The sequence below is a fragment of the Ambystoma mexicanum genome, chromosome 8, assembly GCF_040938575.1.
Source record: "Ambystoma mexicanum isolate Mex_15411 chromosome 8, UKY_AmexF1_1, whole genome shotgun sequence".
Lineage (NCBI taxonomy): Eukaryota > Metazoa > Chordata > Amphibia > Caudata > Ambystomatidae > Ambystoma > Ambystoma mexicanum.
The window spans coordinates 966,953,375-966,974,678 of record NC_090929.1 but is presented as its reverse complement, the minus strand read 5'-3'; positions in this window follow the sequence as shown (position 1 = coordinate 966,974,678).

Genomic DNA, 21,304 nt, shown 5'->3' with positions numbered 1-21,304 from the left:
GTAGCAGAATTGGGGGGGGGGGATAAGTACATTGGGTACTCTCAACATTTTCTCAGTTGCTAATTTTCACAACTCTAAATGTGACACATAGCAAATCTTAACACTTCTATTTAAATGTGATGGATGTCTGGCTACTCCTCGCAAATCTAAATGTGACACATTTACATATTCGATATTTATCATTCTTCCATGAAATCAATTTCATTAGCTAGTAACAATACTTGGTTTCCTCAATTACAGAAAATGTATCGCATAAATACATTGCATTACACTTCCCTGCACTTCGACTTCTTCATACCTGCACAATTGAAGTGCTACATATCACAGCAACACGCAAAGATAAAACATGGCTTAGACAGTCTTACATAACAGGTGAACTGTTATTCAGGCACCGTAGCAAAGTCATACCTTTCACTTCACCCGCATGCGGTGGCTGTCAACTGCCCTGCACTCAGTTCACCCTCCCAGAAAGCCCAGCACTCCTCCACAAACTTCAATGTGCTCAGACCCATTGAAAACCAAAACGTCCTATTTTACTCCTCCGCCCCCCCCCCCCCGCCCACTCTGAGGATTCAACAGATTGGGAGGTTTGCTACAGTTCCATCATAGATGTAGGCTGTAGAAGTCTTCATGACAGCAATGACACACATATGCTGCATGATGCATGGCCTTAACACACATTAACATATCGAAATGTTGGCCATTTTATTGGCAGCAACGGGTATGCAGAGTGTTTTAAACATCATATCATATCCTTAAATGTCAACATAAAGGGTATCATGGTTTAGGTTGTGTAGGCTATAACCATTGATTGGTGCGCTGTGGCTGTTTAATTTATTCTGTTGGCTAGCTGCGTCCCCGTCACTGACCCTAACCCCTCTTAGTAAGAGTTAAGCTGAAGGTTTTGTGCTGGTAATTCGCGCTTTGCCAATGACATATATTCTCTCTTTGATACAATACAATGGTTTCAATTATTCATTAAGTTGTGCTCGCAATTTTTATTTTGTTATGGTCAGCCGACATGTGTTTCGAAACTTGGTTGTTCTCAAGGCAATTGGTCTTGGTTGCGGAACTCATGCATTAAGGTTGCTGGTTCAATCGGGTCCAGTAAAAGCTTGGATTCTTCTTGTCAGTTCGTTTATTAGTGGTTCTTCTAATGGATACTTCAGTGCTTTCTTATTCTTGTACTGTTTTCCTTGCCCATTACTAGTTAGATCTCCCAAATGTTTCATCCTTCAATAGGCTAAAGTTGTCCATTGGGTTGGATCCCAGGCACAGCGCGTGTTAGTTCGGTGGTGTGGCCAAAAATGGAGCAGTGGTAACTGTAAAGACCGGGGGGGTCTGTACTTCCGCTCTCTATATGGTAGAGATCTGTATATGGTAGAGGAGAGGCACAGAGGACCCCTGCCTATTATTGGTATCGTGGTCGAGAAAACAAGGCCTCGCTTCTCAGGAGGTGATGCGAGCTGGTTCTTAAGTACAGTGTAGTCCCCAAGCACCCACATAGAAATGTCCACACACTGTATTGGTTAAAACACAGTCTTTATATAATTAATATTCAAGGTCGTATACACAATCACGATAACTCACTTTGTACTCCGAAAATCAACAATGGTAAATATATACAATTCTAAAGTGGTACCACTAACGTTATTATATCTCCTTAAAGTGCATACGGTCGGAGTGACACACAGATCAAAATAAAGAGGAAACCAGCAGTAGAGAGAGGAATGAAAGCAAGATGGTTAAGCAATTGGCAGAATACTGGTCCTGCTACCTAGACACAGTTCTGTGTGGCGATCCCCCCACCTGGGAAACCTGTAGAAGAAAGATACAAGCCCAGTCCATATATTGTTCACACTAGACTTTGGAATAGTTCTTCAACCCCAAAGTACCTTGGCGTTGTAGCGTTCCTCGTCGGGGAAATCGACAACCCTTCTTGAGTGTCCTCCCTTTCAGGCAGGAGTCATGGGTCGTCAGATGTCCACCGGAGAACAGGTTGCGCTACGACGGTGAAGTGGTTGCGTTGTTCCTAGCGGTGCTCGTTGATGGGGAAGCGTAAACGTCCTGCCAGGAAGAGGGATGCGGGGCACCTCGGTGTCGATAGTTCTGGACTCCAAAGAGTTGAAGAACTGTGGCCCAGCAAGGGCGTCGAGTCGTCGGGGTCTCTGTGGTCTTTTGGTGGCAGGAAACCCACCAGTGGATGCTCCTCGGCGCGTTGACGGTCAGGCCTTCTCCAGCAGGATACAGCTGCGACGATGCGGATGAGAATGTCCTTGGATCAATGAAGTTCTTAGGCAATGGCAGCACAGCGGCTCCAGGTGGCGACGGTGGTCGTTGACAGTGGCGGACCACAGTCCGGGCGCTTCTCCTTGGAGTTCCGCAGCAACCCCTGTATAGGGTCAGCAGCCTGTCGAAGGTCTGTCTACCAGGGAGCTTAGGCAAAGATCCTCTGTGCACAATGGTCCCTCGTAGCTCGGGAAGAGCGCGCCTTAGCAGGTCCTCTATGGGTCAGTTCTTGAAGCACAGCAGCTTTCAGATTGCGAAGGAGAGCAACAGCAATTCTTCTCGTCCAGCAGGGTTTCGAGATCAAGCTTCAGGCACTCCAGTTACTCGTCGTAGTGGTCTTCAGCTTCTGAACACGATTCCTAGCAGTGAGAGGTCCTCAGATATACTGTTGATCTCCCATTCATTCCGCTGGGTCACACTCAAGCATCCAATCACGAGTATGGTCATTCATGCAGGCAGGCAGCCTATCAGGCACATGGGGCATTCAGGCCATTTACTTCTCTCCAGACACTCACAACAAGTTATGTGTATTGGGACAAGTACCGAGCCATTCAACACTCCAAGCTGCATTCATACCGGTTTCGGGCAGGGCTGTCTCAACCATTGTGTCAACCACCAGATACTAGACAGCCACAACATAGAATGCATATTCGTCACACACTCCATTCACCCAGGTCCCACCACAGGCGTACCCACAACATACGGTCGTTGAGAAGGCTCCAGCCAGTCTGGCCGGTACTTCCCCACACTACCATATATGGAAATTCTACCCAACAACCAGTCAGGGGGAAGGGACAGAGGCAGGGCTTCCCGGGACTTCGGGAAGATCAAGGTAACAGGTGATGGAAGGCAAGACACCATGGGGGCCATTTTGTCTCCATTCGGAATCTACCGATTCCAAATCACAGGGCCTGGACATCCCAAAATGGAGGACGCTCAGGGCACCAGGCATTTCAGCATGGAGCTGCCACCAGCCCGTACCCTGCTCTCTGGGTCAAACACAAAACATACACTAGGGGCACAGGGTTGCACCCTTACCCATGGGTGCCATAAGGGTATCCCATGGGTCTGTTCACCAAACCAAAAGAGAGAGAGCTGCAACGCCAGGAGTCCCACATGAACTCCTGTGTGGAAAACACAACAGAACACACAATAAAAGCACTAAAGGACAAGGATACAGAGGCCCTGTCCCTCTGGTGCATTTCCAGCATCACAGTAACGCATTACTGGTACATTACAGCACTATAAAACTATTGGGTTGGATGTAAGATGATGGAAAAATCCATCAGCAAAATGCTGGAGGTAATTCCACCACCATACTGTCAAAAATCATCAATTTCTGGGGAATTACCACAGGTGGTAATTCTGCTAAAATCCCCATGGAGCCCTACGGGGACTAACACTGCCATACCACCACTTGTAATCTGGCTGTAATTCTGACAAACCAAGTGTCAGGAACGGTAAATCTGTTTGGTGGTGTCTCGGCAGATTTACTGCTGAGATACCACTAAACTTTTAATGAGCCCCTTTCCTACATCATGGCCTACATTCCTCCCTACTGCAATATGCCAGAGTCACCAAACTTCACATCGTGCCCCTCCCTCCTCATTCATCCTCCAGGTATGGCGAGGGATCGGCCACTTTTTCCTGGGTGCCTGGGCCTATTTCTTGTCCCAGTCCGACCCTGGCAAGGCAACAAACCTCAGCAGCCCCAAACCAGCTACATGAGAGCGTATCAAATGCCAGAATCCTTTAGAATCACCAGTTTTCATTAGCTGAACCAAAAACCTCCCGCCAGAAAACAAAATGTTGGTATTAGGCATTTTAATGGACATATAGAACCAACCGTCATGTCGATGTTCGCAGTGAGGATTTTGATTGGGCACCCATGATGGTTGGTTAGTAAGTTAACTTGATTTATTTAAATTAAAATATCAGTCTTAGTCCATTATTTTGATTTGCATTCAAACATGCAGTTCTCATTCAAGAATGATAAACTTTCCTTTTTACATGAGTGACTTGCATTTCTTTGTTCCATAATATTAATTGCTACACTTTCGAATAGATGATTTCAGAAAAAGAGTTTTACATTTAATTTATCTCTGTATATAGAGATCAATTCAATTTGAATTTAATGCCACACTTTTCTGTAAAATCCATTTGAGAATGATTTCACCATTTTCAACTCAAATGATTGACCCCTCATTGCAGTCAGATAGATGCAAGACTTTATAATCCAGATAATTTCCAGTTTGAGCTTCGGCTTTGTTTGAGCTTTGTTTGATTTTGTTTGATTCTCTCTGATCTTGTTTGCTTTTTTATGTTGTCAATAATACTAAGTGATCCTTTAGTCTTGTTTGTTGATTTTTCCACCCAGTTCACCAACAATTTTTGTGTAATGTTATGCAATTAATGTATTGATTCGTTTTACATATAATTAAAACACATTGTGTTAAACACTTCACGCTTTTATTTCAATTCTGATACAATATGGTATATACATTATTTTGTACAAACTAGTATGATTGCTTCTTCTTCAGTATACGTATAATGCATCATTTTCAAACTCTTATAGTCATTTTTGTACCCTTAAAATTCATTAATTACATTATTTTTTTCATTAATTGATAATGAGACATATCATAAACAACTAAGAAGTATAAACCCAATTAGAACATCCTTTTATATGTATTATACATTGATGGACGGATCACCCTTTATTACTGGGAAAAAATTAAAGCAGAGTAGACAATTGGATTTGCAATAAATAATATCAATATAAGGAAAAGAAGTGAAGGGAGAAACTCTGAGAGATGTTCAAAAGAGAGAAATTGACCAGTTACCAAGTGTAAGAACATTTTTGAGGCTTTACAATGGGAAGGTATACATTAAACACATTTAAACATATTTATTTCCTACTTTTATTGGAATATCTTTGATTGTTTATGCACAAAGAAAGACCACTTCCCTTTCTAAATTCACTCATTAACCCCATCTCGCTGGCAGTGCTGGTGGTACTGGGATGTATGTACCCTCTTCTTGGCTCTCTTCCTGCACTGCTTCAATCTGCGATCTTCTCTTTCATTTGACTATCATTTCAATTATTTTAAGACACCATTACTTAAACATACTTGCCATTTATCAATTTCCCAGAACCTATGACATATTTTGTAAGGACTTGGATGTCCTCCTTTCCTATCTACTCCTGTCCACTGTACTGACCATTCTACTCAGTGATTTAAATCTTCATCTTGCTTTATTTAATCATTCATGTCCTTTCTTGTCCATCATTGAGTCTTATTATTGGTTCCAGTGGCCCACTCTTCCCTCACACTGCTCTGGTTCTGCCTTGGATCCTATTGTATCCTCTGTCCCTTCCTGTTCCTCTGTTTCTGCTACTCATATACTTTCTTTAGATAATTTAATTCTTTCATTTTCACTTTCCTTTCCTGATTTTTTATCTTCTCCTCCATCCAACCTGACTTTTCTTTGACGTGGCCTGTGAACTTTAAATTCATCCCAATTTTCTTCTTCACTTGGTTCCATCCTTCCTCCTGTTACTGAATCATCAACACGTTCAGGTGATAATGCAGCTAATTCCTTATCTTCTGGTGTTTTCCATCTTCCTTGAAGCATTCCACGCTTCTTCCTATCTTGAAAAAACATCCTTTGACTCTTCTATCCTATCTCTCTTGTGTGCAATAAATCTAAAATTCTTGAAATAATTGTTTATTCTCAGCTCTCCTTCTATCTTAATGTTGGGTGTCCTGACCCACGTTTAAGCTATCATGCTACAACATTTGGTGCTGTGGGCTTAGAAAAGTCAAGATGGCGGAAAACCCACATGTGCGCCGAAATCCAGGAAAGCTGCGCAGTTTGTGCGCCCACCAAAATGGTTGCCTCACTTGCCACCCACCAGTGCGAGAATGAAAGGCCGGGTTGGCATGAGGGAAATGGGTTGCCAAAGGAAAAACAGTAGCGCCGGTTAGCTTCAAAGCGCTTTAAAACCACCATTGGACTACCCGCACAGTAGTCGGAGACCATTGGGAATGGCAATGCTGATTGCCAAATGCAACTTAGAATTGTGGGGAATTCATTTGTTAAATCCCAAAAATGGGTGCAGTACCAGTACTCACCACTATCCAAAAGCCGGCGTTTTAAAACCACCCTGTGTTTCTCTGAAGGCAGGCTCAAAATGCCTATTTTCAAACATTATAATATGTGCAAAATATTCACTGAACACCAGCAGACATTTGGCAGAATGGAGTTTTGTGTGCCTACAAAATCTGGGAAATGAAGAGCCCAGAACAATGCTTATAACAAAACTGGCTGAGCTATGGAGTCAGCAGTTTAAGTTGCACTGGATTTAAAGACACTAAAATCGAAAATGTTTAGATTAAATGAGTGACCTATGTTTGGTGTCACATGCCTTTGTAACTGTTGAAATGTCATAGTTTTGCACTTAGAATCAGCATTCTAGCTGCATGTGTAAAATTGCAAGTTAATTTAAAAAGCAACAAAAAACATGACAGTTAGCTGAAAGTCTGGCTTAAGGAACTTGATTTTGCTTGACAACTACCCCCATCAGGAGTGAAACTTGAGTCACAGCTGTGTTCCTAGGCCTAGCTGCCCTTTTGCTGCTCACACCAAAAGGGATATGACACTTCCCTGATTGAATTACCTGGGCTCTGCAGGAAATTGAACAAAGCCCTGTCCTGGCTCAGGCAAAGGTTTTATTGGCAGGAGTCGTAAATGGTCGTAAAAAGTGGCTTCCTCCTGAGGAAAGGGGAGGGGCACTGCCTGTGAGAGCAAGCTGGCTTGGCAGAACTGGAAAAACCAGAAATTCAACCTTGTGCTGAGGGTAAACCACACCCCTTTGGAGCCAGAACATAACTTTAAAAAGATGGATCATTCATAGAGCGGACATGTGAAAATTTTATAAATGATACCATAATTCTTGTGATTTTTCTGCCCACAGTTTAAGAGGTTTTTAGAACCGGTGGTATGTTCAGGGGGGTGTTAGCGGAAAAGTGGATATTACTCTAAATGTATGCATGTTAAAAATCTGAAACTTCATCAGTTAATGTCCATACTCCCTGCGCACATGTATGTAAAGTTGGGTCAATGTCAGAAATTGAAAAATCAGTTAAAAAGTCAATTGTGTGCCATTTCTGAATGCAAGTTCTTAGAAACAACAGATTTGGACAGAGACATGGCTAAATTCAGCCACACCATGTATATGTAATTTCAAGCAACTGTGTAACTGTGAAATATGTCTTTTGTTATCAAATATAGAATGTGTGCAATCTGACAGAGGAGTGTCCTATCTGCAAGCCATAAAATGACATCACTCTGACACAACTTAGCTTCGCCAATCAAGTGAGGAATGGAAATTTGACCAATGACAAGTGAGAGGGGCAAGTTTAGTTATGACCAACATACCCACCCACTCTCAAAACACATAAAAGCAGACAGACAGGACAGATAGGGACCTTCAATTCCATTTGCTGCAACGCACTCTGCCGGACCATACAACATCCAGAGATCCAGACTTCAAATTCATCAACCTCCAGAAAGCCAAACTAGAGACTTCAATCTATCCAGAACTAAGAGACCAGACCAGAGAGCGAGCAGTTCCAGAGACCAGACGCTGTGCCCAGAGAGAGACCAGAGCCCAGTCTAAAACCCTGACCAGATCCGTGATGAGGCCCATTTAATTCAAGAATATAGTGTGAGTAACCAGCAGAACTGTGTAGAACCAATCTCTTAGTTTAAATTCATCTAATTCAATCTATTTAACCTAAGTAGAACTGCCTGATAGCTCCAAAACTGTCACCTGTCATTCCAGCTGCAAAATCTGTCACTTGTCATTTTGAGCTTTTAAAATTTCAAATCTGAAAAACGACCGTTATTTAATCACTCATATCTCCGCAACCGTTTGTGCTAGAGACTTGCAATAACTTTCATCTGAAAGGTTAGAATCGTGGCTTTCCTACGAACCTAGAACCGCATTCCTACCCCCTATAGTTTTACCGCAATCGCGGAACACGCATCCGCGAATTTTGCCGCGATTTGCAAATTTCTCAACGTGTGAAACAGCAGTTTGCTTGCCTTCTATTTGCCAGAAAATCGTTTGCCTCATAAAAACTATCCCTGAATCATTGAAAGAGTGAGCCTGAGCTAATATTAACTAGATACCACTCACCCTGAACCTCTGAAAGGGAATTAAAAGCATTTTAGCATATTTTTAATTCATTGCCAGCACATATCAAAGCAATTTGGGCCTGTGTTTTCAAACTTCTGTAGTCTAAGCTTGCTGGGGTGAACTGAATCACATTTGATTGCATTTCTGAGAACTGTGTGTTTTCCTTCCATTTCCTTGCCTTGCATCAAGGGGGGGAGGGGATTGCCAGAGAAAAGTGATTACATTGTTTTGTTGAAATCATATTGAGTATTTCTATACTGCATTTCATTCATTCAACCTTGCATCCATTTGAACTCTATAAAGCATTTTGTACCACCTTCTTCTTTTGTTCCTATTCACCTGTGTGCTACCTTATCCATTTCATGTCAACTCCTTATTGATTATAGAGAAGTGTGTTAGTGCCAGATTCTCCGTTGTTAATCTTTATCATATCAGATTAAGTGTGCTATTCAATTATTAATTTATTATAAGGTGTGATATATACATCTCTTGTTTAAATTATCAAATAAACCTTTTAACTTGCAAAACAGAACTACTTCTTGGCTCAGTGGGGTCAGGGGGATTCCAAGAGAGGGGTGTTATATAGGGGTAGTCATCCAGAACGCATGAACTGGACATAAAGATATATCAATAAGGGTTTTCATTCAGTATTATAGACTAGGCGTTGACTTAGCTGTAGTGTTGAATTGAATCCTCTTACAAACTGGGGGCTCGGCCGGACGTTTGGGTTAGAATACCACTTGTGCAGCTTAATACAGTGTGCTAACTGACGGGATACATACATCCGGTCGGATCACCACGCTGCATTACGCTGTGAAGCATTCCTCAAAAGGGACACTCCAAGAAAAGTTCTGTTCTGCAAAAATAAAATACTAACTTCTGTAAGTCAGGACAGAGACCAATCTCTAGAATGACGACCTTGGTAGATATGAAAATAGCCAGAGAGCACTTCTTACATAAACTATTTGTGAGAGGTGAATGGGCTGAGCAGGGCCAGGATGCCTGGTTGCAGGCCATCACGCGACAGGTCACTGAAACAGGGTCAGACTCATGGAGAGATCAGGGTCCATTACATGTGGCCCTGAGTGAACTATATATGGCTCCTAAAGCCAAAGAGGAACACAATAAGATTGCCAGGATAGCAGCATACCTGTACCTATATATGGGAGACATGCAGGATAGATGTGCTGAAAGCCAAAATCTGGCAAATAGGCAACAGGTGGTGTTAGAGAAGGTCCAATCTGACCTGGTCTCTTCTGAGCAGAGGCTGCAGGGGAGCCAGGAGTCAGAAAATGACAGCAGGCAGTACATCATTAAAATAAAAGAGGATATGGGCATCCTACAACAGGAAAAGACAGACCAGGATACCAGATTTCTGGCCCTGCAGAAGGAGCACCAAGACAGTTTGGACTCCTTACTGCAGAACCAGAAAAAGTTGGAGCAACAGATCAATTTCAACAGGGCATGCACGGAGCAGGTAGTCACCCTGCAAAGCCAGCTAGATAGAGAGAAAGAGGAGAGCAATAAACTGATTCTGAAAGACCTGGATACCCAGGCAGAGTTTGATCAGGAGCGCCAGAAAGCTGGTGCCTTCCAAAGGCAGAGGGACGACCTGGCGGCACAAATGCAGGCTCTTAGTCAGGAAAGAGACGCCATAGGCCAGGAAGTCTGCCATTTAAAAAGGAAAATGGAAGAAAATCACTTGGCCCTCCAGGGGCTGGGTGATCTCCAAAAAGAGCATGCAAACTTGTTAGAGCACACCAGAAGGGTGGAAGATGCTCTGGCAAGAAAGGAGCAGGCCAGTAGGGATGGGAATCAGGAGGTAACCCTCCTGCAGCAAAGACTGGCCCATTGCTCCAGGACCAATCAGGAAGCACAGAGGGAAAATGAGGCTCTCTGCCAGCACAATGAGAGGCTCCAGCAACAGGTAGTGATGCAGGAGAAACTGATAGAGTCGAGTAAGGCCTTAACAGAGGAACTGAAGGCACAAATGCAGGCTCTTGCATTGCAACAGGGAGCAGGGGCGGATAGAGATGAGGTTCGCTGGGAAATGGAAACTCCGGAGCATAACCTCAGGAGCCCTAGTACCGGAGGCCCTCATACCTCTCAGTCCCTGGACTCTGCCACCCCCATGTCCCCTGGCGCACACGAGCACAGGGCCACAGGGATGGCAGATTACTATCCAACCAGAAGCATGGGGCTCATAGGCCAGTACCACTCAGGAATGGAGGGGTGGGCATCCGGGTATGGGCACCCAAGTACAGTACAGTTCAATGGGGAACCCCAGGAGAGTAGGCCCATCAAGGGCATCCTGAAAACCTCTACCCAGTTAGGTCAGTGGAGGGGGTACCCATCAAATCCTGGCAGCAAGGAGGAATCTGAAGACTCCTCTGAACTGCGCAGGACACAGGAGACCAGGTCCCCACATTCTGCCAGCCATTCCCAGGCTCGCAGAATCCGGGAAAACCTGGAAGAACAGACGGGAACCTCTGGGAGCAGTGCCTCTGAGTCCGAGGACGAATGGACAAGGGTTACCCGAACCAAAAAGGCCAATAAGGCAAAAAGGGCCTTGCTTAAGGACCCCTTAAAGCAGATTAAGGCGATCAGGAGCGTCATCACGCCTTACCATAAGAACGCTAAGTATTCTGTTTGGGAGCACTTAGAGTTGTTTGAACAAATGATGGAGACTTTCCATTTGAAGGACAGCCAAAGCTGTATTCAATATGTAAAGTGGACCTTCTCCCCGGAATACTCCAGTTTCTTTGCGGGGCTGGAGGACCAAAATCATTTAAGATGGTCCACCTATAAGGCGGCCATCCTGAAACATTTTTCCATTCATAGAAATCCTCAAGAGGCTCGCAAGGCAGCCTACAATTTACAATGTGGGGAGGATCAGGCCCCACAAGAATTTGTGCAGGAGTTAAAGCGTGCTTTTGCACAGACCACAAGAAGGGTGCGCACGGATAGCAGAGAATTTATAAATACGTTTTTCCATGCCTTGCCCAAATATATCATGACCCAGCTCGTGAGGGATTTTCACGAGAAAAGATCTTTAGACTGGGTCATTGAACAGGCTACCCGGATCTATGAGGTGCAGAAACCGATAGATAGCAAAAGTAATGCCCAGAAAAACCCCAAAGCCAACAGCACCCCTGCTGCTGCCAAGGTGGCAGAGGTAAAGGTCACCCCCGTTTTGGATTTGGAGATGGGGGGGCCTAAAAACCTACCTGCACCTAATAATGCTAGGCCCAGGAGGTCCTCGGGTCAGTCACAGACAGGGAGCCAAGGAGGCAGCCCCACAAATGGGGTCCCTCGCTCTCCTGATTATGTAAGTCCCCGTTACAAGGGAAACAGACCCATCCTGGGTTATGTGTGGACTCCTCCAGCCCAAGGGGGGGGATCCAGCCAAGCACCTAACCCAGGGAACTTCCCTCCAAACTTCCCACAGGAGGGCAGAAACTCTCCAAATCCTGGGCAGAACTTTTTCCCCAGGTATCCACCCGACTTTCAGCCCCAAAACCATCCATCCTTCTTTCCCCAATTCCCTGAGCCCAGACCACTGAATCCGGGAGAGGGGAGGCCAAGGGTGGAGGGGTATCCAAATCTTCCCAACCCGGGGTATTACCAGAGGAGGGACAGCTACCCTTCCCGGGATCAGCCCAGGGGAGAAAACAGGGCCCCGTATCAGCCTGAGCGGGTTTCCCAGTTAGAGCGCCAGGTTCAAAACATGGCGCGGGATCTGGGTCACATACTGAGGGCTCAGCAGAACCCTCAGATGGGCGTGCCGGCACAGAACGCACCCAACTCTGGACCTGGTGCTCCAGAACAATGACGGGGGCAGCACCCCGATAACTCACCGGTTCCCAGGGAGGAGGCACAAAGGGAAGGGGGGTGTAAAGCCTTGGAGGAAGCTTCCTTCCTCACTTGTAAACAGCCCCTGGAAACCCAGGAACCGGAAACAAAATCTCTTGCCCCTGAAAGTCTGCCTCCTAAGGAGCAGAGGGGGGGGTAGGAGAAACAAAAGACCCAAACAGACTCAGTTTGAGGAGGAGGTACAGATCTTCCAATTTGAGGGAGAGGGATCCTCAGAGGATCCTGGGAAAAGGATCTTCTCCTTCAGAGAGGGGGGAACTCCTCCCAAAGAAAAATGGGTCCCTAGGGATGCAAATCCAGACTGGGGAGATGTGGAGACTGAGCTACCGCCGCCCACCATCTCATCCCAGAACCAACAGCAAGAAAATCCCCTGGTTCAAACCCATCCTGGTGACTGCCTCCAAAAAGGGGGGGGCGGCCCAGAACCGGAGCCAGGGGAACCCACACTGGCTCTGATCTCCAGTTGCCAAATTTTTCTTTCAGATTCCCAAGGATCTCCACAGAATTCTGCCCAAAATTCTTCTCTCGCGATGTCCAAAACCAGAAAATTAGCCCACCAGTTGTCCAAAAATGTACATTATCTGTGCCCCCTTGAGGAGAAGGAGGGAAGATATTATGCCCCGGTACAAGTACAGGGGCAGGGTACAATCTCGGCACTGGTGGACACTGGATAGCTACCCTTCTGTCCAGAAGGGCCTTTGACGAACTGAATGCAGGAAGGGGAGAGAATTACCAAATTCCTCTCACCTCTCTTCCGGGACAACTACAGAACTTTGACGGGAAGGAAATTCCCGTTGAGGGGACTGCAGACTTGGACATTAAAATTGGGCGACATAAGTTGAAACACCCGGTCATAGTTGTGACCCCGGAGGGCACCCCTTGTTTACTAGGGAATGACCTCCTGAGAAGGTTGTCACCCCTAATAGATTGTGTAAACAAGGTCCTCTGGACCCAGACTAGCCGACCAATAAAATTAAAACAGAGTGTCAACCATGTTAGTTTAAACGGCACATGCCACATAGTTGAACAAAAATCTGACCAAGTAGAATTTCACTTCCAGAACAACCAGATTCCAGACGTGACAGTAATAGCAGTAGGACAACAGACTAGTGATGGGGGGTCCTCTCTATTTCTGAAAATCAACCTTCCTTCCAGTTTAAGGTGGTATTCCACGCTGGAAGGAAACACTCTGAAATTCTATACCAATCCACAATCTGAAACTCCCACTCCTATAGTCCAGAAAGATGTGAAATCAGCTCAGAGCCTGGCTGATATTCAGCAAATTGGAGAGCAGTTGTTTATCCCTGTTCAGTTAAATGATGGGAAGGACTCTGTTCTCGCTCGAGTGTGTGTGAACAACGGTAAGAGCTTCATCAGCGAAGCCATGTTCCGCCAACTCCCAAAAGATCCAGCCATTCCCACCTTCAAACTGATAGACAAATGGGAAATGGACCTGGAAGCACCTAATTCCAAACATCTCCTGCCAAGCAGGTGTATGCTCAAAATCTCCATTGGCAACAAGAGCATAGTCCACAATTGTTGGGTCGTGCGAGACGTCCCTGCCGCCTTTTACTTAGGCAGTGACATTCTCAATCGCTTTGCCATTAGTTTGGACCTAATAAACTTCAAAGCTTGGTCCCGATTAGCGGATAATCCCATGGGCTTTGATGATCCAGAAAAAGCATTTAGGTCAGCTCAATTGCTACCTTATGCAGTTGAAATTCAGGTTAAAGAGGAAGTCACCATCCCAGAAAGGACCCGACAATTCTCCCTGGAAGTGAAAGTTAAAAGGGGACAAGAGTTGAAAAACCCTGATGCTTATATACATCTAAATGCTTCTCTCCAACAGCAAGGGTTGGGGGTAAACCCAACTCCATTAGTCAACATAGAACATGACACCATTCCAATAGAGGTGGATAACAGCGACTTAAAGAGTATTACTCTAGCCGCAGGCACCATTATTGGAATGGCGGTTGATGACCGACATTTTTCCATCGACTTAGTAAATGAACTGTTAGGACCAATCCCCAAGGACTGTTTTGACGGTGACAGTGATGACAATACAACACCAGACAGGATTTTTACCCGGCATGGGGGGAACCTCCTGGTGTACACTTCCTGCCCCTATGGTAAGGAAGATGTGACTTGTGACTTCAGGAGGGATGAGGTGATTTTCCAGGTCCATGAGGGCTGCCTTTCCCACCTGAAGCCTCCAGTCCAAATCAGCACTCTGACCAGGGACTTCTCCACCCAGCTGGAGGAGGCCGCTGAAATAGCCAAACCAGAAGTCTTTCCAGGCTTCAGGCAGATGGTGGAAGAGAGAGTCAACCTAGCTGATGCCTGTGTGACTCTGGAACAAAAGCAAAAGTTGAAACAAGTTTTCTTGGATTTCCAAGATCTCTTTGCGGTAGACTCATATGACTGTGGTCGCACTGACATCCACACAACAACAATCCCCACGGACCCTGGCATGACTCCTGTGTTTGTGAAGCAATATCGCTTGCCTCTCGCATCAATGGAGTCCCTTACTGAAATAATTAAGAACCTTGAGTCCCGGGGAATAATCCGTCCAGTCCACAGCACCTTCAATAATCCGGTGCTGGGAATATTGAAGCCAAACGGCCAGTGGAGACTCTGCGCTGACCTCAGGGAGCTCAACAAACGGGTCCATACTTCCCGATGGCCTCTGCCCTACATTGACCAAGGGCTGGCCCAGATCCAGGGGTCACAGGTATTCACTGCAATAGACCTGACCAACGGGTACTGGACTGTGCCTGTCAGTAGGGAGGACCAATACAAGCTGGCTTTTACCTTTGGGGGCCAGCAATACACATGGACCCGGACTCCCTTCGGATACCTCAACTCCGGCAATGAATTCAACATTTTCCTACATAAGGCCATGCCCGACCTGGGTGCGAGGGGTAACCTGGCTTATGTAGATGATGTCCTCATCAAAAGTTCATCTGTGGAGGAACACATATCGGAGATCCGTTATGTTCTGACACAGTTGAGGGCCGCCGGAGCAAAACTTTCCTTTCAAAAAGCACAGTGGTGTAGAACCCGTGTTAATTTCTTGGGGCATGAGATCACTCCTCAGGGTCTCTGTCCCCAGGAAAAGAAAGTGGAAGCACTTCAGAAACTGAAAGACCCCACAACTCTGCGGGAACTAAGGAGCCTCCTTGGACTGACTAATTACAGCAGAAAGTTCATTGAGGGCTACGCAGAGATCACTAGACCCCTGATTCATCTCCTGAAGGGGGGGGTCAAGTGGGAATGGGGTCCAGAACAAGCCGAGGCAGTAAAACAACTCAAAAGAAGCCTCTCACAAGCGCCTTGCCTAGCTTACCCTGTCAGAAACAAGGAGTTCTTCCTGGAGACAGGGTTCTCTAATACGTGCTTGACGGCAGTATTATACCAAAAGCATGACAAGGTCAATAAAGTAATCTCCTATGCGAGCAAAACTTTATCCTCTGTGGAGGAAAAATTCAACGATTGTGAGAAGGCACTCCTGGCAACGGTGTGGGCATTGAAGAATTACCGCCCGTTTATCCAGGGGGAACACATCATAGTGGAGACTCCACACCAGCCTCTGCAATATCTCCAAAGTGACAGAATCCGGGCCGGAAACGTGAGTAATTCCCGAATTACTTCCTGGATTCTGTCAATGCAAGGCTTTCCTGTGGAGGTCAGATATAGCCAAAACAAGAAGAGTCCCCTCGCGCAAGGTCTGGCTGACTTGCATGATTGTGCCAGAGAAAACTGTCTCGAGGACGAAAGTCTAAAAATAAAGGACAACATGGAGGCATACCTTAATTCCCCACACAAAGTCTTTGAAGAGGACAAGTGTGAGGGAATGCCCACTGTCTATGTGGATGGATGCTCTTACCATGTTGACAACAACGGGGAGAAAGAACTGGTGGCTGGCGTAGGGAATGCATGGGTGAATGAGTCCCCAGAACCCTCCGCTGGATACAAAATTGGTCCCCGAAGTAGTCAGGTGGCAGAATTGATGGCTGTGCATCAGGCCATCCTCACTGCTCAGCATCAACTCCACGAACTGGTCATAATCACAGATTCGGATTATGTACGGAACGGGTTCGTGGAGCACCTGGTTAATTGGAAAACCAGAGGCATGTTATGTGCTAACAACAAACCCTTGAAACATGGGAAGTTGATCCAAAACATTGATGATCTGGTCACATCGAATGAGATGACCATCTATTGGAAAAAGATCAAGGGTCATTCCAAAGTAGAGGGACCAGACAAAACTGGAAATGACTTAGCTGATCAGCTGGCCAAAACCGGGGCCATCCAAGGGGATCTAATTGAGATTGAGTCCCTGTTGGGGGAAATCCAGGTCACTGCCATCACTAGGTCCCAGACAAATGCTCACAACGACCTTTCAATTGCACAATGGAGCAAGGAGACTCCTGATGCTGATTTGATTACAGCTCAGAAGGGGGATCCAATTATTGGTAAGTTTTACCAGCACCTTGAGGACCCTGAGAACTTTCCCCTGACGGATACCGATTACATTGGGAAAGAGGACCTAAGAGTGTTGATGAAATGTCCAAAAATGTTCCGAATCCAAGACGGTTTGCTGGTAAGGAAATCCATAGCTGGCCACGATCAGTGGGTGGTTCCTACCTCATTCCGAAGCCTGATGTTAAGTCACGCCCATGATGCGGCCACTGCCGGTCACAGGGGGTTTCACACAACATTGGAAATCTTAAGAGAGGTTGCATACTGGCCACACATGGGGCAGGACCTCGACCAATACTTGAAGGGGTGTCTTGTGTGTGCACAATTTCAGCCATCATCCCTCACACACCGTGCGCCTCTCCAAAAGAGGGGGATGACACTGCCATGGTCAGATTTACAAATCGACTTCGTAGGCCCCGTGATTCGCTCGGCTAGGGGGAATAAGTACATGTTGACTGTGACATGCTTGTTTACCAAGTGGGTGGAATGTCTCCCAGCCCCAAACTGCAAGGCAGAAACGGCAGCTGCCTTGATGATTAACCACATCTTTTCCCATTTTGGTCTACCTCAAAGGATTGAGTCAGACAGAGGTAGCCACTTCACCAGTGAAGTAATGACAAAGATGTGGGAGATACTGGGGGTCAAGAGAAAGCTGCATATTGCTTATAGACCAGCTTCCTCTGGGGCAGTAGAGAGATATAACCGGACAATTGTGAGCATATTAAAGAAGTTTGTGGCAGATTCTGGGCCAAGTTGGGATATCCGATTACCTCTGGTCCTAATGGCCATCAGATCTACCCCTTCATCTGCAACCAAAATGTCACCATTTGAATTGATGACTGGGCGCAAGATGGTGCTTCCTCAGCATTTGCTCTACAGGACCCAAGAGCAGACACTAATAAATGCCTCCACAACTCATGAGTATGTGGAGAATTTAAGGAAACACCTCCAACATGCTTTTGCTTACGCTCAGCGGAATCTAGAAAGATCGGCTGATAGCATGAAGACCCACTATGACCTGAAGACTTCCAGGAAGGAATATCAGGTGGGGGACCGGGTCTATCTATACAACTTCCAAAGAAACCAGGCAAAACAGCGGAAATTTTTGCCTACGTGGAAGGGACCCTTTGAGATCATCGACAAGATCTCCCCTGTGGCCTACAAAATACACATCCCCAAAGGTCCTTTGGCAGAGGGGGAAGACAAGTGGGTCCACATAAACCAGTTGAAATGTTGCCATCCCAGGCACACTCTGCAACAACTGGAGGAATCCTCTGGAATCCTAGCGGGTACTGTCTCAGATTAATTCTGTTCCAATCATAAAACATACCACATCTAGTCTCTAAAATATTGTGATTTGCATGAAACTGTCTCTTAGTTATACTGTTTTTTTTTTTTCCAAAAAAGAATGTAATGTTTCGTTATGATGAAATGCATATGCTGCCCCACTATCTCAACAGTGGTGGAAAAACGTCTATGAGTAGGTATTGCCGCTCTTCCTTTGTCGTCCTAGGAGAAAGAAGACCTTGAGACTGGCCAAGGAGGACGATCCGGAGACCGGGAACGAAGATCCAATGGGCCCAGTGGACCGCCCAATATTCCCATCAGGACCGGCGAGGAGAACCGATCGATCAGTACCGGATGGAGGAAAAGATGATGAACTGTGCCATCTACAGAGTAGGAAGAAGATTATGCGGACAGACCGGTGCGTGGGTCAAAACCCTTGGGCACGCGACTCCCCATTGACTCAAATTCAAAGTGCAGTCGCGTGGGGGGGCTTGTTGGGTGTCCTGACCCACGTTTAAGCTATCATGCTACAACATTTGGTGCTGTGGGCTTAGAAAAGTCAAGATGGCGGAAAACCCACATGTGCGCCGAAATCCAGGAAAGCTGCGCAGTTTGTGCGCCCACCAAAATGGTTGCCTCACTTGCCACCCACCAGTGCGAGAATGAAAGGCCGGGTTGGCATGAGGGAAATGGGTTGCCAAAGGAAAAACAGTAGCGCCGGTTAGCTTCAAAGCGCTTTAAAACCACCATTGGACTACCCGCACAGTAGTCTGAGACCATTGGGAATGGCAATGCTGATTGCCAAATGCAACTTAGAATTGTGGGGAATTCATTTGTTAAATCCCAAAAATGGGTGCAGTACCAGTACTCACCACTATCCAAAAGCCGGCGTTTTAAAACCACCCTGTGTTTCTCTGAAGGCAGGCTCAAAATGCCTATTTTCAAACATTATAATATGTGCAAAATATTCACTGAACACCAGCAGACATTTGGCAGAATGGAGTTTTGTGTGCCTACAAAATCTGGGAAATGAAGAGCCCAGAACAATGCTTATAACAAAACTGGCTGAGCTATGGAGTCAGCAGTTTAAGTTGCACTGGATTTAAAGACACTAAAATCGAAAATGTTTAGATTAAATGAGTGACCTATGTTTGGTGTCACATGCCTTTGTAACTGTTGAAATGTCATAGTTTTGCACTTAGAATCAGCATTCTAGCTGCATGCGTAAAATTGCAAGTTAATTTAAAAAGCAACAAAAAACATGACAGTTAGCTGAAAGTCTGGCTTAAGGAACTTGATTTTGCTTGACAACTACCCCCATCAGGAGTGAAACTTGAGTCACAGCTGTGTTCCCAGGCCTAGCTGCCCTTTTGCTGCTCACACCAAAAGGGATATGACACTTCCCTGATTGAATTACCTGGGCTCTGCAGGAAATTGAACAAAGCCCTGTCCTGGCTCAGGCAAAGGTTTTATTGGCAGGAGTCATAAATGGTCGTAAAAAGTGGCTTCCTCCTGAGGAAAGGGGAGGGGCACTGCCTGTGAGAGCAAGCTGGCTTGGCAGAACTGGAAAAACCAGAAATTCAACCTTGTGCTGAGGGTAAACCACACCCCTTTGGAGCCAGAACATAACTTTAAAAAGATGGATCATTCATAGAGCGGACATGTGAAAATTTTATAAATGATACCATAATTCTTGTGATTTTTCTGCCCACAGTTTAAGAGGTTTTTAGAACCGGTGGTATGTTCAGGGGGGTGTTAGCGGAAAAGTGGATATTACTCTAAATGTATGCATGTTAAAAATCTGAAACTTCATCAGTTAATGTCCATACTCCCTGCGCACATGTATGTAAAGTTGGGTCAATGTCAGAAATTGAAAAATCAGTTAAAAAGTCAATTGTGTGCCATTTCTGAATGCAAGTTCTTAGAAACAACAGATTTGGACAGAGACATGGCTAAATTCAGCCACACCATGTATATGTAATTTCAAGCAACTGTGTAACTGTGAAATATGTCTTTTGTTATCAAATATAGAATGTGTGCAATCTGACAGAGGAGTGTCCTATCTGCAAGCCATAAAATGACATCACTCTGACACAACTTAGCTTCGCCAATCAAGTGAGGAATGGAAATTTGACCAATGACAAGTGAGAGGGGCAAGTTTAGTTATGACCAACATACCCACCCACTCTCAAAACACATAAAAGCAGACAGACAGGACAGATAGGGACCTTCAATTCCATTTGCTGCAACGCACTCTGCCGGACCATACAACATCCAGAGATCCAGACTTCAAATTCATCAACCTCCAGAAAGCCAAACTAGAGACTTCAATCTATCCAGAACTAAGAGACCAGACCAGAGAGCGAGCAGTTCCAGAGACCAGACGCTGTGCCCAGAGAGAGACCAGAGCCCAGTCTAAAACCCTGACCAGATCCGTGATGAGGCCCATTTAATTCAAGAATATAGTGTGAGTACCCAGCAGAACTGTGTAGAACCAATCTCTTAGTTTAAATTCATCTAATTCAATCTATTTAACCTAAGTAGAACTGCCTGATAGCTCCAAATCTGTCACCTGTCATTCTAGCTGCAAAATCTGTCACTTGTCATTTTGAGCTTTTAAAATTTCAAATCTGAAAAACGACCGTTATTTAATCACTCATATCTCCGCAACCGTTTGTGCTAGAGACTTGCAATAACTTTCATCTGAAAGGTTAGAATCGTGGCTTTCCTACGAACCTAGAACCGCATTCCTACCCCCTATAGTTTTACCGCAATCGCGGAACACGCATCCGCGAATTTTGCCACGATTTGCAAATTTCTCAACGTGTGAAACAGCAGTTTGCTTGCCTTCTATTTGCCAGAAAATCGTTTGCCTCATAAAAACTATCCCTGAATCATTGCAAGAGTGAGCCTGAGCTAATATTAACTAGATACCACTCACCCTGAACCTCTGAAAGGGAATTAAAAGCATTTTAGCATATTTTTAATTCATTGCCAGCACATATCAAAGCAATTTGGGCCTGTGTTTTCAAACTTCTGTAGTCTAAGCTTGCTGGGGTGAACTGAATCACATTTGATTGCATTTCTGAGAACTGTGTGTTTTCCTTCCATTTCCTTGCCTTGCATCAAGGGGGGGAGGGGATTGCCAGAGAAAAGTGATTACATTGT